The sequence below is a fragment of the Mustela erminea genome, chromosome 2 (genome assembly GCF_009829155.1).
Source record: "Mustela erminea isolate mMusErm1 chromosome 2, mMusErm1.Pri, whole genome shotgun sequence".
NCBI classification, from domain to species: domain Eukaryota; kingdom Metazoa; phylum Chordata; class Mammalia; order Carnivora; family Mustelidae; genus Mustela; species Mustela erminea.
This window is the reverse complement of record NC_045615.1, coordinates 10,780,511-10,804,952: the sequence shown is the minus strand read 5'-3', so window position 1 is coordinate 10,804,952 and position 24,442 is coordinate 10,780,511. Positions and strand designations below refer to the sequence as shown.

Genomic DNA, 24,442 nt, shown 5'->3' with positions numbered 1-24,442 from the left:
AAATTATACTATACTACCTTATTGAGGTGCAACATTTTCTTAATTTCATATCAGAGTTTCTGATCTATATGAAATAATTGTCCAGAGTCAATACAATTCTAATCTAAATTAAAGAAACATGACCTTAGGATTAGTCTGTGCTACTTTATCTTAGGTAAATGTAGTGTTTCAATTAAAAAATACTAACAAAATTCACCAGCTTTTATCAATTAGGATTTGTTTTGGTTGACTTAACATGGCCCCAAATAGCAGTGACTTAAAATAGGTTTATTTCACTTTAACCTAATATCCCAAAGTAAGGATTCTGGGGCTAATATGACAACTCTGCTCCATGAAGTTCTAAGGAACATATCCTCACTACACCGCGATCCCTAAGAGTAGTAGGCTGATAATGACCCCCCAAATATCACATCTTAATACCTGAAACCTTAAATGTTACCTTATATGGGAAAAGAATCTTTACAAATGTGAATAAGCTAAGGATTTTGAGACAGACATGTTTGGGAATTCATGTGGCTCCTAAATGCCATCACATGTGTCCTTATAAGTGGCGGTAGAGGGAGATTTGACACAGATATATAGGCAAAGGTGATGCAAAAACAGAGCAGAGAGAGATCTGAAGATTCTGGTCTTAGAAATTAGAGTATTGTATGCCAAAGCCTGGGAATTCCACTCTCAAATTTGAATTCAATGAACAGATCCTCCCCTAGAGCCTCTGGAAGGAGCATGGCTTCAGACACTCTGACTTGGGCCCAGTGATACTGAGTTTGGACTTCTGACATCCAGAACTGTGAGAGAATCAATTTATCCTGCTTTAATTACTAAGGTTGTGTAATTTGTTGTAGCTGGCACAGGACACTAACAGACGAGGATATTGTATATATTGTCATGGTTTGAGAAAGACAAATATCTCACCTATTTTCTGAATGAGCATGTGTAGACAGAGGAAGATATCATTCACTCACTTATTATTCAACCAATATGTATAGAAAGCCTGTTATATGCCTGGCATTGTTCTGTTTGGAATACACCAATGAAAAACACAGACTCTTATCTTTTTGGAACATTTATGCTAGCAGTTGAAGATAAATAAAGACAAACCACAAAATAAGGAAATCCATATATTATGTTAAAAGATTGAAAAATTCAATGGAAAAAAATAAAAACTATAGAGCAAAATAAGGGGGCCATTCAGAAGTCAGGCAAGTTATAGTTTTAAATATGTTGGTCATGGTAGGCTCTATTTCATTAAAAAAATTGGGATTTGAGAAATGACGTGAAAGGGTGAACATTAGCCAATAGAATATGTCAGGGAAGAGCTCTATAGGAAGAAGAAAGGGTTAGAGTGGGAAATTTGAGGTATGAGAATGCCTTTTATGTTTTGGAAACAGCAAAGAGGCCAGTGACCGTGTATAGTGAAAATGGTAGATGAGGTCAGATAGGCAAGGAGAGGACAATCAAATAGGACCTTGAAAATTATAGTAAGATCTTTAATTATTTAAATGGAAGATATGAGCTGAGAAGTGACATGATCTGATTTAACTATCCAAAGGATCATTACAGCTGCACTGTTGAGGACAGACTATTGCGGGCCAGGGGTAGGCACAGAGATACCTATTAGGAGATTTTTGTAATAATCCAGGTGAGACATAAAAATGGTTCCCATTAGAGTTGTAACAGTACAAATGGAAATAGTTGGTTTCTGGTTACATCTTGAAGATAGAGCCAACATAAGTTTTGAAAGATTGACTGTGAGGTATGAGGGAAAAAAGAGGAATAAAAATGATTCCAAAGACTTGAAGTTGACCAAATAAAACTGATAATATTATCAAGAAAGACAAGAATACTGTAGATTAAGTGAGGGTTTGTTGGCATGGGGTGGGAGTGTCAGGGGAAGGCCAATGTTTGAGATGTTACACACCTATGTAGAGATGTCAAGCAGGCATTTAAATATGTGAATCTGGGAGAGAATCTGGAAGAGAGGTCTGAGATGGAGATATCCAGGGAGACTCTTTGCTTCAGGCAATAACAAACTACTTAACTTCAGGCCAATACACTTACCAAGAATAATTAGAAAATTTGGAGAGAGTGTGAAAATAATTGTTTGTAGGTACTGGTAAGCTACCACAGCAGCAATGATTTCTGATGGCTTCTTGAGACAGAAGTGAAATGATGCATGCAGCTGCATGAAGGGGAAAAAAATACGGAGAAGGGTACAGACCTTAGTATCTCTAAATGAAAATTGCAGGGATTGTCTTTTGGATTTAAAGTACATATAAAATTAAAATATATATTAATAATTACATAAGAAAGATGGGAAATTGGAGTTATACTATTCTAAGGTGTTTGTAATATCATAAAATTATTCATAAATATAATAAATTATATCAGATATTAATAAGTCAAAAAGCATGCTATAATCTCCAAACTAATCATTAAAATGAGTTATTTATCGTTGAGAAGAAGCAAAATGAGACCTAAGAGGATATAAAGCATTTGATTAATCATCTAGAAAGAAAGAGAGGAGGATTTTGATGGATTCCTTTCGCACAAGCTTTTGCACAGCAAAGGAAACAGTTAACAAAATCAAAAGACAACTGACAGAATGGGAGAAGATATTTGCAAATGACATATCAGATAAAGGACTAGTGTCCAGAATCTATAAAGAACTTAGCAAACTCAACACCCAAAGAACAAATAATCCAATCAAGAAATGGGCAGAGGACATGAACAGACATTTCTGCAAAGAAGACATCCAGATGGCCAACAGACACATGAAAAAGTGCTCCATATCACTCGGCATCAGGGAAATACAAATCAAAACCACAATGAGATATCACCTCACACCAGTCAGAATGGCTAAAATAAACAAGTCAGGAAATGACAGATGCTGGCGAGGATGCGGAGAAAGGGGAACCCTCCTACACTGTTGGTGGGAATGCAAGCTGGTGCAGCCACTCTGGAAAACAGCATGGAGGTTCCTCAAAATGTTGAAAATAGAACTGCCCTATGACCCAGCAATTGCACTATTGGGTATTTACCCTAAGGATACAAACGTAGTGATCCAAAGGGGCACATGCACCCGAATGTTTATAGCAGCAATGTCCACAATAGCCAAACTATGGAAAGAACCTAGATGTCCATCAACAGATGAATGGATCAAGAAGATGTGGTATATATACACAATGGAATACTATGCAGCCATCAAAAGAAATGAAATCTTGCCATTTGCCACAACATGAATGGAACTAGAGCGTATCATGCTTAGCGAAATAAGTCAAGCAGAGAAAGACAACTATCATATGATCTCCCTGATATGAGGAAGTGGTGATGCAACATGGGGGCTTAAGTGGGTAGGAGAAGAATAAATGAAACAAGATGGGATTGGGAGGGAGACAAACCATAAGTGACTTTTAATCTCACAAAACAAACTGAGGGTTGCTGGGGGGAGGGGGTTTGGGAGAAGGAGGTGGGATTATGGACATTGGGGAGGGTATGTGCTTTGGTGAGTGCTGTGAAGTGTGTAAACCTGGTGATTCACAGACCTGTACCCCTGGGGATAGAGTATTATGCCTCCATCAGAAAGGATGAATACCCAACTTTTGTAGCAACATGGACGGGAGTGGAAGAGATTATGCTGAGTGAAATAAGTCAAGCAGAGAGAGTCAATTATCATATGGTTTCACTTATTTGTGGAGCATAACAAATAGCATGGAGGACATGGGGACTTAGAGTGGAGAAGGGAGTTGGGGGAAATTGGAAGGGGAGGTGAACCATGAGAGACTATGGACTCTGAAAAACAATCTGAGGGTTTTGAAGGGACGGGGGGTGGGAGGTTGGGGTACCAGGTGGTGGGTATTATAGAGGGCACGGATTGCATGGAGCACGGGGTGTGGTGCAAAAATAATGAATACTGTTATGCTGGAAAAAAAAAAAAAAAAAAAAAAAAAAAGAAAGAGAGGAGGAAGTGGAATGTCAGGTTGGCAGGGAGGAGGAGAAGAAAGCAAATGGTGAGACAGTTGATTGAAATTTCAATATATCAGGACTTACAGTGAATATAACATTATAAAGACTCTCATTAAAATACAAATATGTCAAATTCTCTTAAAAAGCCACCAATGTGCTACTGACAAGAGATATACCTTGAATATAAAAATGGCAAAGGGTTGAAAGCAAAAGGAGGCAGAGTCACAGCTGGGGTATCTACACTAATACCAACCTTACTTTCAGGAAAGAAACATACGTAGAGAGAGAGAAGGACATTGTGTAGTGATAAAAGTTCAATCCAGCAAGATGATTTAAGAATTTTAAATCTGCATGTACTTAATACACAGCTTGACAACACACAAAGCAAAAGTTGATATAGCTAAAAGGTTAAACTGAATATCTACAATCATTTGAGGAAATTTCAACACACATCTCTCAGACACTGATAAAATAGGCAGGAAAAAATCAGTAAGAATATAAAAACAATTAACTTACTGGATTAAATATATAGAATACTTCACACAACAACTATTAAACATCTCTATTTTCAAATGTAACTATAACATTTATCAAAATTGATCATAAAAATGCAGATTCACTAGAAAATTTCTAACAATCTCCAATATAATTCTAAAAAATACATGAATCAAAAACAAAACTAATGGAATGTAGAAAATACTTTAAACTGAATAGTAATGAAGATATGATATATGAACACCTTGTGGGGAAATGAGACAAAAATGTATAGCTCTCTATATATTGAAAAAAATGATCAAGTGTCTGTCTCAAGAGGTTGTGTAAAGAATAACAAACAATCTAAACAGAAAGATAGAAAATAATCAAAAGGACATCAATTCGTGAATTAATTTCTTTTTGAAAATAAAATAAAATGGATAAACGTATGGAAATATTGATAAAGGAAAAAAGAATTACTAATGTTGGAATGATCACCACATAGTCTATAAACATGATGGTCATAAGAGGACAAACGTTTCTACTGTAATAAATTCTAAAATTTGGGTGAAATAGACTTCTTCCTAGAAGAACATAACCTATCAAAACTAAAAAAAGAATTAAAAAATATGAAGAGTTCCATATCAGTTATGGAAATTGAGTCCATAATTAAAAACTTCCTTGCAAAAAAGTTTCCAGGACTAGTTGTGAATAGTGAGTTATACCAACCATTTAAGAAAGACATAACACCAATCAATATTAACATATTCTTCCAAAAATAAAAACAGAGAAGTAATATTTTCCAACTTATTTCATAAAGCTAGCTTAATTTTGATAGAGCAATATTTATTAACACATTAACAGAATAAAGGAAAAATAATATCCTTATAATGGCAGATGCAGAAAAACATTTGTCACAATTTGACATCCATTCATAAAAAGAGATCTTAGAAAACTAGAAGTGAGATGGAAACTTCTTTAATCTCATCAGCGATAGTTATAGAAAACAGGTAGTAAATATTCTAAATGGTGAAGTATTGAACACTTTCTGAAATCAGAAACAAAAGAAATGTGAATATATAAGTGGTATTCTAAGCCATTCTTCTTGGGATGCTTGGGTGGCTCAGTCAGTTAAGCATTCTACTCTGTTTCAGCTCAGGTCATGATCTCAGGGTCTTGAGATCAGGCCCCATGTCAGGTTCTACGCTGAATGTGGCATCTGCTTGAGATTTCTCTCTTTCCCTCTCCCTTGGCTCCTGCCCCCCATCCCTTTCAAGCCCTTTCTATCTCTCTAAAAACAAAACAAAACAAAACAAAAACAAAAACAGCAAACAAACAAACAAACAAAAACCAAAAAGACAAAGGCATGGTGCTTGATGAGATCAGCAAGAGAATGTAAAAGGAGGAAAAGAAGACTAAGAGATGAGTCCTGGAGAGCTCCAACATTAAAGCATCTTCGAAAAGAGGAAAGGACAAAGGATATTGAAAGAGAATTCTATATGAGGAAGAAAGAAAATCAAGAGAACAAGTAAGGAAAAAACGTCAAAGAAGAGGGAGGCATGACTTGAGTCAAATACTCCTGACTACCCTAGATAAGGACCAAGAAATGACAACTTGAATGAGCAACCTGGCAATCGGTGGAGTAGTTGAGAAGAATCATTTTGACAAAGTAGAAAAATATTGGACGAGTGAGTTTTTACATGTTTTCTGAAAACTTTTTAGCAAAGGAGAGGAAAGAAATGAAATGCTAGCTCACAAGGTAAGAGAGGTAAGAAAAGACTTTTTTATTCTAAAGATTTTATTGATTTATTTGAGAGAGCACAAGCAGAGCAGAGGGGCAGAAGGAGAAGCAGACTCCCCACTGAGCAGGGAGCCCCATGCAGAACTTGATTCTAGGACCCTGGGATCATGGCCTGAGCTGAAGGCAGACACTTAACCAACTGAGCCAGTCAGGAGCCTGAGTCGATTCTTTAAAAAAAAAAAAAAAATGAATGAAGGTAAGGGGAATGGAATCAAGTACATATACGGGACAATTGGTAAGAATACAAGGTATTAAAGAGGGTTGGAGAGTAGCCCATAACCCTTTTGTTCATCCACCACTGATCAGAAATTTAGCAGGTGACTACATCTATAGACTGTAAGGAAGATTGAGATTTAATTCTCTACCTCACTGGCTTTATGCCCAGCTTTTTATTTGTAGTATTTTTTAATTACTGAGGAGGAAGCTGATAGCAATTTAAGTGGGGAACCGCAGAATTCACTGAGACACTAATATTTTCTCAACCACTACAGCTTATTTTATTGATGGGTAAACTGAAAGTTGGATTGGTTAATAATTACTAGAATTTATATAGCTAATAAGACCAGACAGAAACTTGGGTCTATTCAGGAATAAGAATGAACACACTATGTCCACAGCCTTTAAGTATATTGGATGTACGTAGATTTTTGATTCTGAAATCAGCCCTATCCCCGAGCAGTGTGAATTAATCTCCTGTTTTGCTCTCCTGGCACTTCATATGTTTGTGCTATAACATTTATCACACTAGTTTTTAATGTTTATTTATTTATTTATTTAATTTATTTATCTAGTTTATTTATTTATCTGTGCTAAGGGTCTTTTCCATGCCTCTCACCCTTCCATAATCGTACAAGGAACTCTTTAGGAACTGTGAATTACCTTGTTCATTTTTGTGTCCTATGTTTGACTCAGAAGGGCACAAAGGTAATGTTGTTGAATAAATGACCAAATAAATGAACTTTAAAACCCGTTAAAAGTTTTAATAGGACACAAAAGGCATTAACTGTTCAGAAAAAGATCAACACATCAGACTACATTAAAATTAGAGAATTGTAGAGAATCTCACCATTTTCAATTTCATGCTTGCAATTAAGAAAGTATTACAGAAAGTCCCAGGTATTTTACAAACATTTCTAAAATGTTTGAACTCTTTTAAAGTCTTCGCAGAAATTCATGCTGCTTTAAGAATATTAGTGCAATAATTAAGGCTTAACCCAGACAAAATGCTTAATTAATTGCAAAATGATAGATTCCATTACATGGATAACATTTCTTTTGCCACAAATTAAGCATGAAATTGTTTCCTCAGTCTGAAAAGAATTTATTTCAGTCCTACTGGGACATCATTACCATTTTAATGTAAGTTAATATGCCTTTAATTTTATTAATACTCCCATTGTCAGGATTCCTTCTTTCATTTTGCTTTTATTTCAGAAAAAAATTAGTTCTTTGTCTAAGAAACATGTTTTACTTATTTTCTTTATGATAGAAATTTAAAGCATTTATTAGAATTATTAGCTATTATGTGACCATTTAGTAATTTATGATCATTCCCATTACAAAATTTAAACTTTGCTGTCTTAAATTTGTGAGTGGAAGAGTAGCTTCAGAAATGTAGCCATCTATTCTCTGAATTCCAATGCATGGACCTTATTTAGCTTTAACAAAACCAGCTAATTAACAATATTTTCAATTTTTGACTTGGGAAAAGAGAAATAAAAGAAAGATTATTTCTTGAGTCATGAGAGCTTTCCTATGTTACTTTGTTAGTCACCAGACCAGTTTGACTGCAGGCAGTCTAACCAGATTGCCAAGATGAGAATGGTAAGGCCTAGAAAATATCAATTTCTTGCCTAAAGTCTTAAATATTAAGTGGTGGAGCCTGATGTTAAATCCCTAGATGTGTTGTCTCAAGGCTCATAAATCTGCTTTTGTTAAGGTCATCATTAGTTAACCTTCATTTGGCATTATCCACCTTTCTCTACCAACCAGTAGTATTTGGCAAAATTTTTCACTGCTTCCTTCTCCTTCCCCCCAAAGGTCACTTCCCTTTATTAAATGTTGACAAAATAAAAGTAGAAATAGGCCCCAGTTAGAAGGTACTGGCCTGACCTCACGTGAATCTTGCTGCAGCACCTTGAATATATTCTCAAGGCTGGGAAATTAGGAGGATTTTGAACCTGCATTAACCTGCCTCCCACCCAATCTCTCCCCAAGTCATAAAGAGTCATCCATGTGAAGGAGCAGATAAGGCACCTCTCTTGTTGCCCCAGTAAAGGGCATATCATCAGGGGAACTTGTTTGGATGGCACATAACCCAAGGATGACATTTCACATGAGGAGAAACTGATACCAAAACATGGATGGGGAGACTAAGGTGTGACAGAACAAAAGCAAGGAGGAAATATTTTCCTTTCTCTGCTTACAGGATCCTGTCATGCAGTCCTCTGAGCTGGGGAAATATTGACTAGTTCCTCTTCTTTAGAGTCCTTGTCCTCCTTTCTCTTCCTTCTTTTTTCTTTTTTTCTCTTGTTCTTTCCTAAAAAGTTGTCACCACAGGACACAGACTATTTCCCTGAAACCCTCATTCCTCACTTAGCTGTCTTGGGAAAGACTTAGATAATGAGCCCCTGGAAGGCATTGATTTCTTTTCCATCTTTACTTTACTTTTCCTTTTCTTTGACTTGTCTGTCTTAGAAGATTCACCGTGGACTCCTTTGTATTCTTTCATGGTTTATTCATATAACTTCCTGGTATTCTCAGCCTTGCGATGTTATTCCTCTTTCTTCTCTTTGAACATTCCTTTCCAGGTCTTATTTGCCAGTATTATGGAAAGATCCATAATACTGAGGCTAAGGTACTCTGATGTAGTCTCCTTCTCAGCCAGCATTGAGCCATGGCATCTGTGCATAAATATGCCCCTTAGGGACATAGAGGTCTTTGCCTTTCTCTGTCTTTACAGACTTCTTGCAACCCATGAACCTTGGCCTTTTTGAAGTATTTCCTCTTCTTTTCATTTCAGTCACTGTTAACCTCATTCCTGGAGGAACAGGCAGAGGCATTGCTGTCAAATGTCTGTGCCAATTCTTCCTCCTCTTCATCTGAGCTGAATGCCTTATTGGTTCTTTCTCCTGAGTCATTTCTGTTGTTGATGGCATTCTCTAAGTAGGTAGACTTTATCAGCTCCAAGTGGACATCATGGTCATGTTCATCACAGTTAGAGATATATTTATTGTAGTTCTGATTTATCCTATCTTTCAATATTTTGTTTTTAATGTTGAATCTGTTGCATTAACAAAATCAGTTTCCCATACTCCTGCCTCTTGATGCTTCTGATGGTGTACTGGGTGTCTTGCTTAGTCTCAATATCAAAGTCAAATGAGCAAGAGGTAGTAAGGCCACAGACAAAGTTGACAAAGCAGATCTTGTCAGAGCAGATGTGCATAGGTGGCTTGTGAGCCTATATAAAACCTCACTCCAGGGGAACCTGGGTGGCTCAGTGGGTTAAAGCCTCTGCCTTCAGCTCATGTCATGATCCCAGGGTTCTGGGATCGAGCCCCACATCAGGCTCTCTGCTTAGCAGGGAGGCTGCTTCCTTCTCTCTCTCTCTCTCTCTTTCTCTCTCCGCCTGCCTCTCTGCCTACTTGTGATCTCCGTCTGTCAAATAGATAAATAGAATCTTAAAAACAAAAAACAAAAAAACCCCACTTCAGCAGATGCAGTAGTCTTGAGCTTGCCTTATAGGAGCAGGCAGTACACCAAGCCCCGAGTGCCTTTGGAAGTTGCTAGGAACTATAAACTTGTTGTTTGTTAGTGTTTTCATAACCAATTAACCATCTCTTGGAGGGATCATGACACGTTCTTGATATTTATCAAAGTGCTTTACCATCTCTTCCTCATTCATTATGGAAGTCAAAAAAATGTCCTTGGGGTCCCTGGGTGGTTCAGTCTGTTAATCATCGGACTCTTGATTTCAGCTCAGGTCATGATCTCATAGTTGTGAGATCAAGCCCCACATCAGACTCTCCACTCAGTGGGGAGTGTGTTTAAGGATTCTTTCTCCTTCTTTCTGCCCCTCCCACACTTGCACTCTTTCACCCTTTCTCTCTAAAAATAAATAAATAAATAAAATACCCTTGTTCTTGGAGAAAATACCCTTGTTCTTGGAGAAAAGGAGGATCAGGAAGTGCCAATAGGTTTGATCCTGTGTGCGGGGCAGATCCAGGCTGATCACAAAGAACGCGTGGTGCCAATCTTTGTAGGGCAGCAAAAAGAGATTAAATACGTTGGTATAAGGGATCTTATAGTCAAAGGTCTTGTTGTGCAGCTGCAGAAAGTTGGGGTATACCCAAATGGTCTCACAACGACAAGAAGTCAGACATTGCAGCTTCTGGAAAACGCATCTCCAGGCCTCCAGGGTTTTGGACATCTTAGTATGTACTGGGTAAAGACCTCAACCAGGTCCACATCATCCACTAGGGTGGGAAACAGAAAGAAGTGCACCTCAAGAGAGAGACTTTGGAATCAACATTCTGGTGGAATCCCAGTGTCACTTCATTCTTGCCTGTGGTGCCCTGGGACATGTTGCTGAGGGGTATTTCAAACAGCAGCTGGTTACCAATGTCAAAGGAAAACAGCAGTCCCCAAAATTTTATTGTCCCTCAATTTTAGCCCTTCATACATAAGACCTTCTCTATTAGCTCAAGGCAATAGTGAGTTTTGAAGGAATCAAAGTTTCTTAAATCTGGATTCTCATAAGCCGTCATACTTGTAGATGTGGCTGTTCTTTGTGAGAAATTTAAGTCTGTGATCTAAAACTACACGGCGTTAGATGACTTCCATTAGCTCTCCAGTCTGGATGTTGTCCATTTTGTCTGCCTTGGTGTTCTTTTTTTTTTTTTTTTTTTTAAAGATTTTATTTATTTATTTGACAGAGAGAAATTACAAGTACACTGAGAGGCAGGCAGAGAGAGAGAAGGAAGCAGGCTCCCTGCTGAGCAGAGAGCCCGACTCGGGACTCGATCCCAGGACCCCGAGATCATGACCTGAGCCGAAGGCAGCGGCTTAACCCACTGAGCCACCCAGGCGCCCTGCCTTGGTGTTCTTAAAGATTACACCCAAGGTGGCTCAACTTCAGCCAGTTTTCATTCATGGGGCCTTTCACCTTCTGATAGATACCTTGAACTCCAGAGTTTCTGCTATAAGAATAAAGATTTGTCTAACTTGTCCCCACTGTTTTCTCAGTACAACATAGGATCCATTTGCACTTAGTAAATATTTGTGGAATAAATGAAAGAATTAAGGAATATATGCCTTTCATAGTACAGCTTGGTATAGACCATGTATAGGTTTATGTCACAGCTGTGTCTGTATAAACATCAACAGTACCTCACTAATGATAAATATTGTTTCTATAAATGACACCAATGTTTACCCTATCACTCACATTTAAAAACAAAACAAAACAAAACAAAACAGGGACTTCCTGTTTCTGGTTCCACACATAAAGAGCTTGGAAGTTGCCACTTAATCCTAATAACAAGTAAAATGGTGAATAGACAGAAAAATCAATAACTTTTCTAGGATCCAAAGGAGAAATGAGAACATAAGATTGGAGAGACAGGTGACTATAGACAGTGTCAGCTTACTAGAGTAGAGACTTCATGTGTGGAAATTGTCATGTGAACCACATATTATCGGAGCCTAACTGCCTTAGGGGAAGGACAACCAGACTCCAGTTGCTCTAGACTTTCATGTGGATGAAGGGAAATATCCAACTTAATCCCACTCTAGCTGTCCTTTGTCACCAAAGAAAGGAGGAAAAAACTAGAAACACTTGTGAACTTCATAGTCCAGAGGCATGGGCTTATTGAAAGACTGAGACCTAATCATACACCTATAGAATACCTTTACTTCCCCACATCTTACCACCACATTAGTAATAACCTATTTGTAGCAGTTCCTTTTACCCAAGTACATCATGTGCAGCTATTTAGAAAAAAATTACATGGCATGCAAAAAGGAACACATCCCACCCCACAAGATGAAAACATGGAGCAAGTGTCAGAACAAGACATGGCAGGGATGTTGGGTTTATTATACCAGGAATTTAAAGCAACAATTACTCATATGCTGAGGGCTCTAATGGGTGAACGAGGCAGCAAAAAGAACAACTGGCAATCGTAATTAGAAAGATGGAAACCCTAAAAAGAACCAAAGAGAAATGCTAGAGATAAAAAACAAAAACAAAAAAGAAAAAAAAAACCCACAGTAACAGAAATGAAGAATACTTTTAATGAGATTATTCATAGACTTGAAAAGAAAGGAAAGAATCTCTCAGCTTGAGGATATGTCTAGAAACCTTGAAAACTGAAAAGTAATGAGAGAAAGACTAGAGGGAAGAGAACAGAATATCAAAGACTGAGAGACAACTATAAAAGGTATGACATATGTGTAATGGGGATTCCAAAATGGTAAGAAAAACAGAAAGGAACAAATATATATTTGAAACAGTAATGACTGAGAATTCCCCCAAGTTAATGTCAGACAGCAAACCATAGAGCCAGGAAGTTTAGAGAACATCATGCAGGATAAATGTCAAAAAACCTTCCACCAGACATATAATTTTTTAAACTACAGAAAAATCAAAGATAAAGAAAAAAAATTCTAAAAGAAGCCAAAGACACACCCTACCTATAGAAGAACAAAGACAAGAATTACATCTGACTTCTTAAAAAAATATTCAAGTAAGAGAGTGGAGTGAAATATTTAGTGTCAAGAGAGAAAACCACCAAGTAGAGTTTTGTACACTGAAAAATTATTATTCAAAAGGGGGGAAAACGAAATACTTTCTCACACAAACAAAAATTGAGGGAATTTGTTACAGTAGAATTGCTTTGCAAGAAATGTTAAAAGAAGTTCTTTACAGAGGAGGGAAATAATATAGGTCAGAAACTCGGATCCAGGGTGCCTGGGTGGCTCAGTTGGTTAAGCAACTGCCTTCGGTTCAGGTCATGATCCTGGAGTCCTGGGATAGAATCCTACATCGGGCTGCCTGCTCAGCAGGGAGTCTGCTTCTCTCTCGCTGACTTCTCTCCTCTCATTCTCTCTCTCTCAAATAAATAAATAAAATATTAAAAAAAAAACTCAGATCCACATAAAGAAAAGAAGAATACTGAAGAAGAAATAGTAAAGATAAAGTTTAAAACTTTTGATCTTCTTATTCTTAATTGATATAACAAAATAGTTTTTTCAAAAGAATAATAGTAATTGCATTTTTAACAGTTTAATTGAGAAACAATTTGACAAATACCACTGTATATGTTTGAGGAATACAGCATGATGGTTTGATTTATATATATTCTGAAATTATTAACACAGTAGGGTTAGTTAACATCCATCATTTTGTATAGATATAATAAAAAGAAATGAAATTTTCCTTGTGATGAGAACCCTTAGAATCTACTGTGTTAACAACTCTCTTACATATTATACAGCTGTATTAGTAATCATGTTGTACTTTACATCCCTAGTATTTATTTGTCTTATCACTGGAAGTTTGTATGTTTCAACTACATTTCTCCAGATTCTCCACCCTCCACCCCCTGCTTCTGGTAACCACAAATCTGATGACTTTTTTTTATGAGTTGGTGTTTTTTACTTTGTTGTATTTTGTTTTGTTTTTATTCCACATGTAAGTGAGATCATACAGTATTCATCTTTCCTTGGCCTATTTCATTTAACATGCCTTTAAGCCTATCCATGTTGTTGCAGATGGTAGGATTTTTCTCATTTGTTACGGCTGAGTAATATCCCATTGTATATGTGTGTGGGTATGTATATGTATATATATCCATTGATCAATTGAGGGACACTTACGTTAGTACCATATTTTGGCTATTGTAAATAATGCTGCTGTGAACATGGGGGTTCAGATATCTTTTCAAATTTATGTTTTGGTTTCCTTTACATCCCTAGAAGTGGAATTGGTGGATTCTATGGTAGTTCTATTTTTAATTTTTTGAGTATCCTCCATACTGTTTTTCCACCATGACTGTATCAATTTACAATCTCATCAACAAAGTAAAGGGGTTTCCTTTTCTCTACAACCACAATAGCATTTGTTCTTTCTTGTCTTTTGGATGATGACCCTTCTAACAGACATGTAGTGATATCTCCTTGTGGCTTTACTTTATATTTCCATAATGACTAGTGCTGTTGAATATCTTTTCATGTACCTGTTGGCTACTCACATATCTTCTTTGGAAAATATCTATTCAGGTCCTTTGCCCTTTTTAAATTGAATCATTACTGTTGTTACTGTTATTGATTTTACTGTAGAGTTGTATGAGTTCTTTGTATATTTGGGATGTTAACCCCCTATCAGATATATGATTTACAAATATGTTTTTCCAATTCCATTGGTTGTCTTTTCACTCTGTTGGTGGTGATTTTGTTTGCTGTGCAGAAGCTTTTTGGTTTGATGTGATCTTACTTGTTTATTTTGATTTTGGTGCATGTGCTTTATGTGTGATTGCCAAAAAAACATTACCAAGATCCATGTCAAAGAGATTTTTTTTTCTTGGTTTCTTCGAGGAGTTTTATGGTTTCAAGTCTTACATTTAAGCATTTAATAATCTAATTAAGAAAATTTTTGTGAGTGATGTAAGATGGGGTTCAACTTTCATTTTCTTACATGTGACTATCCAATTTTCCCATCTCCATTTATTAAAGACACTGTTGTTTCTCCATTGAGTATTCTTGGCTCTCTTATCAAATATTAGTGAAAGTGTATATGCTTGGATTTGTTTCTGGGCTTTTGATTCTGTCATATTGCTCTATTAGTCTGTTTTTATCCCAGTACCATACTGTTTTAATTACTATAGTTTTATATTATAGCTTTAAGTCAGGAAGTATGATGCCTCCTACATTGTTCTTCCTTGGGATTTCTTTTGTTATTCAGCATCTTCTGTGGTTCCATGTTAATTTAAGAGTTTTTTTTTTTTTTAATTTCTGTAAGAAATGTCATTGGAATCTTGATAGGGATTGCACTGAATCTATGGACATTTTAGCAATAGTCAATATTACTTTTTCCAATGGATGAGTATGGGATACCTTTCTATTTATTTGTGTCTCCTTCAATTTCTTTCATCAATGGTTTATAGTTTCCAGATTAGAGATCTTTAACCTTCTTGGCCAAATTCATTCCTAATTATTTTATTGTTTTGATGTTATTGTAAATGAAAACAATTGTTTTTGTTTCTTTTTCAGATAATGAACTGTTAGTGCACAAAAATGCTGCTTGTTTTGTGTGTTAATTTTGTATAGTGAAAATTTACTGAATTCATTGATCAGTCTTAATAATTCTTTAGTTGAGTCTTTGGGATTTTTTATACATAAAACCTTGTCATCTGCAAACAGGACAGTTGTATTTCTTCTCTTCTATTTCTGATGTCTTTTATTAATTTTTTTTTTTTGCCTGATTTCTCTAGTTAGACCTCCAGCATTATGTTGAGTAGGAGTGCTGAGAGTGAGAATTCTTCTCTTGTTCCTGATATTAGAGGAAAAACCTTTAACCTTTTACCATGAATTATGGCCTTTATTATGTACCATGTGGCCTATTATTATGTTATTATGTTGAAATATACTCCTTCTATGCCTAACTTGTTAAATGTTTTTATCATAAATGGATTTTGAATTTTGTTAAATACTTTGTCTATTGAGATGATCATATGATCCTTTTCTTTCAGAAACAATGTATTTGATTATATGTGCTTATGTATGTGCCATATATATGTATATATTTACATATATGCTTCCATGTGCTATAATAAGGTAAATGAATGACAATAGTGGGAGAAGAATTAGGATTATTTGTCATTACAAGGTACTGACACTGTCCATGAAGTGGAATAGTGTTATTAGAAGGAATACTTAGATTCATAATAAATATACATTGGAAACTCTAGAACAAACACTAAAAAATGTTTTAAAAAATCGTATAACTGATGCTCTAAGAAAGGAGAAAAAACCAGAATTATATAAAATGTTCAATTAAAATACAGAAAAAATAGAAGACAAAAAGCAATAAAGAACAGAGACAACAAATAGAAAACAGTAATAAATATGATAAATATTAATCCATCTATATCAATAGTCATCTTAGATATTAATGGTTTAAATTGGACAACTAAGACAGGGACTGTCAGAGTGGATCAAAAAACAAGATCCAAATATATGTTATATATAAGAAGCCCACTTTAAATATGAAGACACATCTAGACTACACGTAAGTGAATAAAGAAACATACCATGGTAACTCTAATTTTTAAAAAAGCAGTAGCTATATTAATTGCACACAAAGCAAAATTTCAAAGCAGGGAAAATTATTAGCAATAAAGAAGGTCATTACAAAATGGTAAGGAGATCAATTTTCCAAGGCAACATAATGATTTTTAACATGTATGTGCCTAATGATGGAGCATCAAACTACATGAGGAAGAACTGTAAGGAGAAATAGATGAGTCCACATTAGAGCTGAAGACTTTAATACCCCTCTATTAGAAATGGGTAGATACAGTAGGAAGAAATTCTATAAGGATATAGCTGAACTCAACACCACTGTCAATCAGCTGGCTACAGTGGACACGTACAGACTACTTCATCAAATAACAGAACAGACATTCCTGTTAAACTCACATGAAACATTCAACCTAGACAAACCACATTCTAGAAGATAAATACACCTTACCAAATCTGAAAAAAAAAAAATAGAAATCATACAATGTCTGTTCTCAGACCACAATGGAATTAATTAGTAGTCAGTAACAGAAAGATAAGTGAAAAATCTCAAAATACATGGAGATTGAACAGAACACTTCCAAATAAATTAAGGATCAAAGAAGAAATCTGAAAAGAAATTTAAAAATATTTTGTACTAAATAAAAATGGAAACAAACAAAGTTTGTGGGATGTAGCAAAAACAGTCCATAGAGGGAAATTTATAACATTAAATGAATATATTAGAAAAGAAGGAAGATCTAAAATCAGTAATCAAAGTCTCCAATTTAGGAAATTAAAAAAAAAAAAGATGAACAAATTAAATCCAGAGCAAGTAGAAGAAAAGAAACAATAAATAGAAATTGAAAGTAGGAACTAAATCAACAAAACCAACACTCGTTCTTTGAAAAGATACATAAAATTGAAAAGCCTTAAGCAGGGTAAGAAAAAAAAGAGGAAATACAAATTGCTAAAATGAGAAATTGAAGGAGGGACATCTCCACAGATCCCTTGGACATTAAATGAATAATCAAGGAATACTATAATTAACTCTATGCCCTTAAACTGGTAATCTAGAGAAATGGGCCAATGTGTTTCCTTGAAACACATACAATGCCAAAATTCACACAAGAAAAAACAACAACAACAAAAAACTGAATAGGCCTATATTTATTAAAGAATTTGAGTAGATATTGCTAACCTCTCCAAACAAAAAGCTAGGGGCCGGAAGGATTCACTTTTGAATTCCACCTAACATTTAAGGAAGGAAACATACCAGTTATTTAAATCTCTTTCAGAGGACAGAAGCAGAGGGAATACTTCCTAACTCATCCTGTGATGCTAGCATTACTCTACTACCAAAAGCAGGCAAAGACTTTAAGAAAAAAAATTACAGATTAATTTCTCTTTGAGCATAGACACAAAAATCCTTGACAATATATTAGCAAATAAAATCCAAAAATGTATAAAAAGAATTGTACACCATACCAAGTGAGATTTATCTCAGGTATACAAAGCTGGTTCAACATTCAAAAATCAATTAATGTAATCCAGCCCATTAACAAGCTAAAAAAAATCACATGATTTTTATCAATAGGTACAGAAAAAGCACTTGACAAAATCCAAAACTCATTGCTGATAAATACTCTCAACAAGCTAGGAATACATGAGAATTTCCTCAACTTGATAAGGAGTAGCTACAACAAACAAACTCCCCCCAGAAACAAACAAACAAAAAACCCCCTACAGCTAACATACTTAATGATGAGAAACTTGAAACATTCCCACTATTATCAGGAACAAGGCAAGGATATCTCCTCTCACTACTTCTTTTCAACTATCATATTGGAAGTTCTAGCTAATTCAATAAAACAAGAAAGGAAAATAAAAGGTATACAGATTGGGAAGTCATAAATAAAACTACTTTGCAGATGACATAATCACATATGCTGAATATCTGGCTTTCCCAGATTCAAGTCCAATCATGTTATTTTTTCATTGTTCCCTATTATTTTTCTTCTTTCTCTTTCCATATAATTAATATATAGTGTTATATTAGTTTCAGATATACAATATGATAATTCAACAATTCTATACATTACTCAGTGCTCATCAGGATAAGTGTACTCTTAGTCTCCTTTATTTCACTCATTCTCCCACAGACCCCTCTTTGGCAACTGTCAGGTTGTTCTTTGTATTTAAGAATCTGGGGTTTTTGTTTGTTTGTTTGTTTGTTTTGTCTTTTTGTCTCCTTTTTTGTTTATTCATTTGTTTTGTTTCTGAAATTCCACATATGAGTGAAATCATGTGGTATTTTTGTTTCTCTGGAGAGGATGTGGAGAAAAAAGAACACTTGTGCACTGTTGGTGAGAATGCAAATCAGTGCAGCCACCATGGAAAACAATAAGAAGATTCCTCAAAAACTTAAAAATAGAATTATTATATGATCCAATAATTCTACTACTGGGCATTTACCCAAAGAAAATGAAAACACTGATTTGAAAAGATATATGCACCCTTATGTTTATTACAGCATTATTTATAATAGCCAAGATATTGGAAGCAAACCAAGGCTCCATTTGTTGTTCCCTATTATCTTCAGATGAAGATATAACAGGCTTTTTAAGACTTTGCCCAGTACCTTTTCCAGTGTTTTTTTTCTTCCCATCACATACTCTAGCACCCCATACTTCAACTGTTCCGAACTTCTTTCGGAACCACAAACATGCAGTATTTCACCTTCAAGCATGCTTATCTTGTGCCTCAGAATCCTCTTCTTTTGGTTCTTCATTTAGATATGACCCATTTATCCCTCAAAGCTTAGCTCAGGTGTCCCCTTCAGGACATGTCTTTGAAGGTCAGCTTTGATCAGGAGATCCTCATAAGTGTTGCCCTAACAACAACTGGACTCTGTCTACTTAGACCTCACCACTCAGGCCTGAACACTATAGACTTTCTTAAACACTCAAGTCTCTATTTAATCCCTTAACCAACATCTCCCTGCCATTTTTCCCCCCAGTAAAGCTCTTCTTTCCCACTGCCATTAATTTGGATTATTCTATTCATTTACCTCTTGGGTTCTTTACCTCTGACTGTTCTTACTCTGAGAGTTGAAATCTTTCAGCTGAAATCCTTCAGCACTTTTTGTGTGCACCTCAAATTTTACCATAAACAAATGTATAACATGATTATAACTCCAACTGAATCATTAATCTCTTGGGAGAAGAAGAGGCATGTTAGATGTCTCTAACTTTCTATAAGATAGAATTCTGAATTAAGAACATAGTAGGTGCTCAGCAACTATTCAGTGATTGATTTCATGCTATTTGTTTGGAACTCTTTATTGGCATTTTCATAGAACTATTCTTAGATACAAATACAATTGGAGGCTTACACATTAAGGTATTCAATATTATTTGAGCAGAACTTTGTAGATTTCTCCATTTTGGTTTAAGATATAGTGTTGATTTCTATGGATCTGTATGTATGTTTGATTAGAATCTTAATATGTTAAGAGCTTAAGATCTAAGGCTGTAGAGCGAAAAGTTTAAGCACTTGATCACTAATTAACCTGGTTTGGAAAGATCCTTGGGTATCATTCCAGCTGAATAACCTCAGGCATGTCCCCAAATTTCAGTCTCAGCTTTCTCATCTGTAAAGCAGAGAGAATGAGTTCTTATTTCATAGACTATTCAGAGAATTAAAAAAAACATGGAATGTCTGTCAACTTGTAAGAAAAGAACTGTCAACAGTGAATTGTATATCCAGGGAAACTATCCTTTAGAAATAAAGAGGAAACCCAGACATTCTCTTATGAAAGGAAACTAAAAGAATTTGTCACTGGCAGACCTACCCTTCAAGAACAGCTAAAGGAAGTTCTTCAAATGAAAAGGAAATGACAAATGAAGGAATCATGGAGCATCAGGAAGGACAGAACAATAGTAAGAACAGAAATATGGGAAAATATAATAGAAAATCTTTCTCCTCATGTGTCTTACAAGTATATAATTTCCCTCTTTATCCATTATAATGTTTTAGGTTTTAATTTAATTTGAATTTGATTATATTTTAATTTAGTTGTATTAATAGAAAAAAAATAAAGGACAGAGCTTTAAAAATACTTAGCATAATGCCTGACACAGAGCATAAATGCTTGATTTATACTAATTTTTGTTATAAAAGGGATTTAAAGAATAGAGCGCCAGGGTGGCTCAGTCAGTTAAATTCTTGATTTTGGCTCAGTTCATGATCTTAGGGTCATGTGATTAAGTCCCCTGTCCTTCCTCGGTCAGGCTCTGTGCTCAATGGGGAGTCTTCTTGAGATTCTCTCTCTAAAATAAACAAATAAGTCTTTAAAAAAAAAAAAGGATTTAAAGATAAAGTCTAAACTCATTTTATCTCTAAGGAAAATGAACTATAGAGAGGGCAAATGACTTGTTCAAGACCATAAGTTAATGAAAGAAATGGCCTAGATAAAAATCCAGGTCTCCTGAACACTCAGTGTTGTCCTTCTAATTCCCATGTTGCTTTGCAGTTATCTGGGACCTCCCTGAAGGCCTTGTAAAAATTCTGCTTCATTTTATTGTAGGTATATAATGCTCTGGGAGCACTGGATATGTAAAATTTTGAAATTGAAAGAATACAAACATATGGAATTGTTGAATAGCTATACCGTTCACCTGAAACTAAAATAACACTGTGTATTAACTAACTGGAATTAAAATAAAAACTTAAATTTTTTATAAAAGGAATAAAACCAAAAATATTTATTTTATCATATCCAGTTTGTCTGTTTTTCAAAATGACCTATAAAATTGTTCTTTACATGGCCAGTGATAAAAATTTCATTTGAATTTACACGGACTTGAGTTATATTCATCTTTTCAGAAACGTGAACATTAATTTGAGTTAAGCAGAGTGGTTTTTTTTTTTTTTATCTCATAGGAGTTTGTTGTTTTATTTTAAAGGTCTCTTTTTAAAAATTCTTGAATTTACAAATGCTCATGATTTTCCTTTTCAAAGTAGATCTTACATGCAATTTTAAAGACTGCTTCTTAAATATGGAAAGAACGACTAATTCCATGTATGTTTGTGACTGAATGACAGAAAGCAAAGAAATTCTTCATGGTGTTTATGAGGGGGAGGTCAATAATAACACTTTAGCAGAGATTTGAAAATAAAACTGCATTAATTATCAAGAAGGATACTTTTCCATATTTTAATGAATACTCAGCTGTAACGTTAAAGTTTTGTTTGGCTGATTTAGAATCAGACCTTTTTGCAAGTGAGGAAAATTATTTTATAAGGAGAATGAAAACAACTCTGGTGCATATGTAAGAAATGAATCCCAATTCCTTCTTGTTTCTGTTTCTTTTTTTTTTTTTCCAAAAAACTGCATAAATGAGGAAGTAGTGCCAAAGACCTATTAGTAATAGTTATTTCCTAATTGCAGTTGGAAGCATCCTGCATGTTTAAATAAATATTGTTAACTCTGACCCCTTGCTTTGCCAGGACTGATAAGGCAATTGTTTGACCTATATGAAGCACATACAGTATACACAGAGTGGAGTGCAGCAGGAAAACAGGAAACAATAAATCAGAAATTAGAGCACTGATTGTTGTAGCTAATTACATCAGGCTTCTGCTTAATTTCTCACTCTGTCATTCTAACCTGATTTTCTTGCCAACAGACTTTGCAAATTGCTGGTGTCACGTACATTCAGCAAATAATAATCCTTAGTTACTGTGACTGACAAATGAATGAGCCGGAGAAGATAGTTTATTATGCAAGGATGAACTGAGACATTCACCAGATACCTGCCTGGATGCTTTTTTAATTCACTTACCTAGATGTGCTGCATGATGCATTTTTCCAGGAGCAGAGATTTTGGCATCAAGACAGCTTAATTAGATTTGTGGTTTGGTTTGATAATATTGAGTAAGAAGAAAAGATGGCACTGTAAAAGCAAGCGAGGGAAGGGATTGGCTTGGACAAAGAGAGAGATAAAGTGGTAACTTAGCTATTTAAGTCAAATCTGAAAATAATATGTTTAGGGCGAGTGAGATTAGGCAGCATGTTATTGAATGCTAATCTCGTCTACACAAAGATTTGGTGAGCCAACTTGGTATTTTTGACCCATTATGGTTTGATTATTGAAATTCTAAACCATGTGTGTTAAAAAAAAATAAAAATGAGATGCTTTTAATCAAAATTAATTGATGACTTCCAGATTCTACTTCTGTGTGTAGATAATGCATGTCAGTTCAGTTTTCCCTGATCCAAGTCCTGCTGTGATTTTAATAGTCTAAAATCAACTTTCCTTTCCTTTCCTTTATGATTTTATAAATTTTACATGGTTTCCATACTTTAAATAATTTTGCTATAGTCCCTGAAGATGGAATAGGGAAGATATAATAGAAGAGAATTTTCACTCTTTGTTATTTAATCAATTTTCACATTCTGGGTATGTTCTCTACCTTTGTTATAGTGTTTACTAATCAGATCATCCAATGAGGAGCAGATCCCCAGCCAGATACAACTTCACCCAGGCTCTCTGCTTCTTTGATACTTAATAAAAATCATATTATTTTGTTTAACTGAATGTACCGTTGTAGGCAAGTTATTTAGAATGAAAATTGTTTCTCAGTTAAAATCAAATTTACTTAATCCTTCTCTATCCTTCCATATGACTTTAACCCCTGTCTTGCTTTAGCATCATTTCTGGGGGATGAGAAGGTGAATTTAACATAGAGGTGTGAGGAGATTATGCAGAACCTTCCTCAAGTTTCAAAGGACATGGCAGAGCTGTGGGGTCCCATTTTTGGAACCCCTGTTTCACTTGGAAAAGTAAGAGGTCAGAGTTCACTATTTATTTAAATGTGTAGGTGATGTCTCACATTCCAGTGATGAACTTGGAATGCAGGCCAATTAAGCAGCCCAGAAATGGTGGTAAAAGGGCCAAAAAAATAGAGTAGAATTTGCCAGCATCGTTGCTGGTGCAAAGGTCAGAGGGAGCAGAATATTTCATTCTTTGTGTGTGTCTTCAAACTAATTCTTGTGTATAAAATGTTTAAACCTCTCCAAATCTCAAGCTGACTTTCCAAAAGTCCTTCTTACCGTAATTTTTTTCATGTTGTCAGACAAATTTTATAAATGTATATTAAATAACCCTTGTATGCAGAGTGTACCACGTGCATGTTCACTGAGGAGCAACAACTTAATTTAGGAGAAATGTATCACGAAGTCATCATCCTAAAAAGCAGTTTAAGGAGACAACCTTGAACTTATAAAACAAGAATTAAATCACACCACTCAGAACACAATATCCTAGGTTCCTAAATGTATGGCACTGACAGTTAGGACTATGGAATTTAAAGGGACCAAATTTTTCAGAGAAGACTTAATGGAGATAATTTGACATGAACTTGGAAGGATAAGTAGCATTTGGATAGCTGGAGAGGAAGGAGAAGTCATTGTAAGCAGAGAATTGATTCGATGAAGTGGGGGGAAAACATGGCCAAAATAGAAATAGGAAGATGAGTGATAAGGGGTAGGCAGGAAATGTGGCTGGATGGAGATCCCAAGTGTTACAGAGGGGATTTAGACCCATTATTAAAGGTGAGGAGACTGTGCAAGGGTCCCACAGCGAAAACAGATAGGGGAGAGGAAAGGCTGGGACGAGCCCAACAAATCAGGAAACTATCAAAATGATCCGGGTTTGGCGTGATCAGGGTCTGGTCTAGGTGGTGATAGAGAAAAGGAAAATATAAATTCAAAAGCAGAGATTGGCAGGCATGATGAGATTCCACATAGAAGAAGAGGGCAGATTTGACACCTGGAAGAATTATCTTGGCTTTGGCAAGAAAAAAAAACAAACCAAACAGAAAATATGGTAGAACAGTGTTTAGATGGAAAGATGAAAG

At 35.4% G+C, this 24,442-nt stretch overlaps 1 pseudogene; it reads right to left on the bottom strand.

Annotated features, from left to right (window-relative positions):
- LOC116584123 overlaps window positions 1-22,387 on the bottom strand; it is a 36,738-nt pseudogene extending 14,351 nt beyond the window's left edge.
- Between the last annotated feature and the right edge of the window lie 2,055 nt (window positions 22,388-24,442).